Raw genomic sequence first — 5,757 nt, 5'->3', positions numbered from 1 at the left:
TTTATCTTGTAAATATCTTATATATTTTAAAACGATCATTTCTTAGCTGTACTCGACGACAAGACCGTATGGTCTTCTACGAGTTCCCGCGTTCTTTTATTATTTAATAACGATTATTATATATATATATATATATATATATATATATATATATATATATATATATATATATATATATATATATATATATATATATATATATATGTTTTTATTATTATATATTTGTATTTTAAATATTGTAACGAAATACTTATTTATAATGTAATAAAAAGAACAAAAAAAAAAAAAAAATACATACATACACACATACATACATACATACATACATACATACATTCATGCATGCATTCATTCATACATACATACATACATACATACATACATACATACATACATACATACATACATACATACATACATACATACATTCATACATACATACATACATACATACATACATTCATACATACATGCATACATACATACATACATACATACATATATACATACATACATACATACATACATTCATACATACATACATACATACATACATACATACATACATTCATACATACATACATACATACATACATACATACATACATTCATACACACATACATACATACATACATACATACATACATACATACATACATACATACATACATACATACATACATACATACATACATTCATACATACATTCATACATACATACATACATACATACATACATACATACATATATACATACATACATACATACATACATACATTCATACATACATACATACATACATTCATACATACATACATACATACATTCATACATACATACATACATACATACATACATACATACATACATACATACATACATACATACATTCATACACACATACATACATACATACATACATACATACATACATACATACATACATACATACATACATACATACATACATACATTCATACACACATACATACATACATACATACATACATACATACATACATACATTCATACATACATGCATACATACATACATACATACATACATATATACATACATACATACATACATACATTCATACATACATACATACATACATACATACATACATTCATACATACATACATACATACATACATACATTCATACACACATACATACATACATACATACATACATACATACATACATACATACATACATACATACATACATACATACATACATACATTCATACATACATGCATACATACATACATACATACATACATACATACATATATACATACATACATACATACATACATACATTCATACATACATACATACATACATTCATACATACATACATACATACATACATTCATACATACATACATACATACATACATACATACATACATACATACATACATACATACATACATACATACATACATACATACATACATACATACAATCATACACACATACATACATACATACATACATACATACATACATACATACATACATACATACATACATACATACATACATACATACATACATACATACATTCATACACACATACATACATACATACATACATACATACATACATACATACATACATACATACATACATACATACATACATACATACATACATACATACATACATACATACATTCATACATACATGCATACATACATACATACATACATACATACATATATACATACATACATACATACATACATACATTCATACATACATACATACATACATACATTCATACATACATACATACATACATTCATACATACATACATACATACATACATACATACATACATACATACATACATACATACATACATACATACATACATACATACATACATACAATCATACACACATACATACATACATACATACATACATACATACATACATACATACATACATACATACATACATACATACATACATACATACATTCATACATACATGCATACATACATACATACATACATACATACATACATACATACATACATACATACATACATACATACATAGGGGAGAGTGGGGAGTAGTGGGACGGGGGAAAAGTGAGACAACCTGAAATTTCTAATTAGGAGTTGTGCCTAAACACTGTTATTTAATGTGAACAATTAAATTTCTTCCCCTCTATTTAGCAGAAATTGCTTAGTTTACCTGCGTGTGCTAGAAGCCCTAATTTTGAAATGTACCTTTAAAAAGTGTTTATATCGGGGTAAAGTGGGGCAGAAAAAAGGAATATTTATGCTGCTTCTTCCCGTCGTCATTTAATTATTTCGATTGGTGAAAGCTCTTGAACATTTTTATGTCGATTAGATGATTTTATGATATTATCAGTTTCTATTTAATATTTGCGTCAAAGTGTTGTTTTAAATTTATTTGTCCCACTTATACTCACACTTGTCCCACTTTACCCCAATGGCACGGTTTCACGGGGATTGAATCGGTGCCTTAAAGAAAGGTTTGTTCTTAAAAACCTGTTTGGTTCAGTTTATACATCGAATAAAAAAGATATTGCAAATACCCTAAAAAAAATTCACGTGTCCCACTTCTTTCCAATCTCATCAGTTTTAAGGGCTTTGTTTCAAAGAAAGAAGAAAATCAGGATATACTGTGTCGAATGTTTTTTGCAGGTCATTTCTTAAAGTTTCTGTAAAATCAATTAGTGCATTTGTAGTAGAATGGTTACGTCTAAATCCGTAATGTAATTATGAAAGCAATTAAAGGTATCAAAAAAGTTTTCAGTCTTTTGTGTTGTATAGTTTTTTCAAATATTTTTCCAATGTTGGATAACAAAGAAATAGTTCTGTATTTAGATGGTTCAAGCTTCGACCCATTTTTGTGAATTGAAATAATGTTAGCAATCTTAAAAACGTCACGAAAAATTCATTTTTAAAATGAGTTATTAACCATTGTAGAGATTGGTTCAGATATAATTTTTGAAGATAGTTTAAGAAATGAAGTGGGAACACTATTAGGGCCAATGCTTTTCCTATTATTCATCGCGGAAATAATTGTTTCAATTTCTACTTTAGTTACAGGTGAAAGGAAAAATGAGTTAATGTTTGGGATTTTAAAAAAATCGTTAAATTTATTATTTGAAGGTTCAATTTTTTCGGAAATATTCACTGATTTTATATTTAAAAACAATCATTAAATAAATTAGCAAGAGTTTTATTATCGATAATTAGGTTGTTATTGATCATAAGTTTAATAGACTGATTTTGTGTGAAACTATAGTTAATATTAATTATTTCTCTTATTCCTTTCCATGTATTTTTCATACTGTGTAAATTGTTTTTAATTGTAAATACTTTTTTTATTTCTGTATGCTTTAAATAAATTAAATGTACTTTTATTTATTATAGTTGACGAATGAGAAATTTTGTGTACAGTTTATCTTTTATTTTAATTGACTTCAAAATGCCTTGAGTTATTCACGGCTTACTTTAACATTTAACTTGTCTTTTTGGGAGAGGTTTTAATGGCGCATGTTTATTAGGAATATTTTCAAAAATTTGCATAAATAATTTAACAGATTGATTAGGGTCGTGTTCTTCTTTTATTAATTGCGAACAAGGAATACTCCTAATATCATCTAAAAAAAGCGTCATTATTGAACCTTTGATAACACCTTCTGTATATCTGTTGTATATTTGGAGTGAAAACTTGGGATTTGTACAAATTGTGCTAAATGATCTGAGATGGAAATTATTAGGTTACCTGATATAATGTTGTTAGATTGAAAACTAATGAAAATGTTATCTTATAAAAGTTTTTGAATTTACATTGACTCTCGTTGGCATTGAAATGTAAGGAAAAAAAGTATTTGAGCACATATTATTAATGAAAAATGATATTTCAGGCGAGTTTTCATAATTAAGAAGATTAATGTTGAAGTCACCCATAAGCATAATATTTTTATTTTCATTTTTAAGTTTTTCCAATAAATTAAAAGGAAAATTTTTATTAAGATACCATTTGCAGTAACGTTTGTTTTTAAATTTTCTCACTATAATCTCTCTGTTTAAGATTCAATAACACCTCTACGAATTGGTACTTTCCTTTATTTATTTAGAAAAAGCCTTAAAATTCGTAATTGTTTTTAGTAAAAAAATTTTAATTTTAGTACTAGATAAAACGTCAATGATACCTTTGCATTGTTCGTTCTTTTTGTTCAAATTCAAATACTTAAAAGCACAAGACTCGAGTTACAAAATAGTTGTTTTATTAACATTTCTTGTTGAACTAAATTTTTAATAGGGTTTTAGTAAAACTTTAAACAACGTTTTTGGAATACTTTTACACACACAAAAAAAGTTATATGTTTGTAGCTTTTTTAAGGCTGTTAAGAGCAGTTTTCTAAAACATGTTTAAAACTTCACTTTAAGTATATTTTAGTTGAAAAAATCTACCTAAAGTGAAAATATATATTAAATGTTTGAAAGTTTGCTTAAAACATGTTTAAAAATAAACTAGTAGTTGATTTATTTAAAAAACGTTTGAAAGTTCGCCTAAAGTGGATTTATTTAAAATATGTTTGAAACTTCGCTTAAAGTGGATTTATATAAAACATGTTTAAAACTTCGCTTAAAGTGGATTTATACAAAACTTGTTGAAAAGTTTGCGTTAAATGGACTTGAAAATAATTAAAAAAGACGTGTAAGGATTGCTTTAAATTTAAGTTTATAAATTATTTTATTACTTTCTTACAGCAAAATAACTTTTACATTACCTTGATAAACAATATCAATTGATTTAAAACTTATAATTAATTTTTTTTTTTTGATCAAAATCTGTGCATTTGCGACCTCATTAATTGCATTTTTTATGCTATATCATTAGAAAGAAAGATTTTAAATTTCATTTTAGTTTTATTAGTATTAGGTGTATAATGTCTTATGGAACAAAAAAACTCGATTAAATATTGTAAAGATTTATACACAAAACCTAATCTCAAAATGTAGATCCACTTTAAGTGCTATTTTGTACAGTGACGAAATATACATGATCAAAATAACAATCACTTAAACTAAAAATTATGTTTTTAAATCAAAACTTTCTATCCGCCAACCTGTGTAGAAGCAATAGTCTGATTAAAAAAACTTGCTATTAACTTCTTAACAGCTATAACTTAGTCTAAAAACTAATCGAAAACGTAAAGTGGACTCAAAAAAGTCCACTTTAAATGAAAGTCCACTTTAAGTTAAGTTTTTACTAATGAAAAGGCCACTTTAAGTCGATCTAACGAAATATATATATATATATATATATATATATATATATATATGTATATATATATGTATATATATGTATATATATATATATATATATATATATATATATATATATATATATATATTTATATATATATATATATACATATATATAATATATACATATATATAATATATAAATATATTATATTTATATATATATTATACTTATATATATATATATATATTATATTTATATATATATATATATATAAATGTATTATATTTATATATATATATATTTATATATATATATATATATATTTATATATATATATATATTTATATACATATATATATATGTATATTTATATATATATATATATATATATATATATATATATATATATATATATATATATATATATATATATATATATACATATATATATATATATATATATATATATATAT

Source organism: Hydra vulgaris, chromosome 11 (assembly GCF_038396675.1).
Source record: "Hydra vulgaris chromosome 11, alternate assembly HydraT2T_AEP".
In the NCBI taxonomy this organism is placed as follows: Eukaryota; Metazoa; Cnidaria; class Hydrozoa; order Anthoathecata; family Hydridae; genus Hydra; species Hydra vulgaris.
Note: the sequence above shows the minus strand (reverse complement) of the source record.